Here is a 520-nt window from a genome sequence, read left to right as displayed (position 1 = left end):
TACGAAAAGACAAAAAAGTAAATAATTGAGAAAGCAAGTTAAAAAAATTGGAGAAACGGAAGTAATGTGAAACAAAGATGATGCAATCGAATAAAATCCGCTAAATTGAGACCAAGATGATAAATAGAAAACAGATTGGAAGAAAACGTAAAAGAAGACCATAAAGCAGGCGAGGAGAGAAGGTGAAATAAGAGATAATGGCGTAAGAGAAGAAAATGGCAAAAACGAAAGTGAGAAAGAAAGCAGTAGAGATAAAAAAGGGGAAATGCAATAAGAGATAGAGTGAAATAGTAAGAGGGAAAACAATTAGAGAGAACAGGAGAGAAGCAAACACAATCCAAGTAAAGAGGAAAATAGAAGATAAGATAAGATAAATGAACAAGAACAAAACAAACAAACTGGAAAACCGTCCCTTTGAAGGATGCATTAACACACACAGAGAAACGCTGACGCGGTGCCAGCGAGGGAAACGTGTTGAACATTTTAATGATTTTCTTTCAACGACACCTTTACTCACGCT

Source organism: Penaeus monodon, chromosome 20 (assembly GCF_015228065.2).
Source record: "Penaeus monodon isolate SGIC_2016 chromosome 20, NSTDA_Pmon_1, whole genome shotgun sequence".
NCBI lineage: Eukaryota > Metazoa > Arthropoda > Malacostraca > Decapoda > Penaeidae > Penaeus > Penaeus monodon.
The sequence above is the reverse complement of the archived record's forward strand: the minus strand, read 5'-3'. Positions refer to the sequence as shown.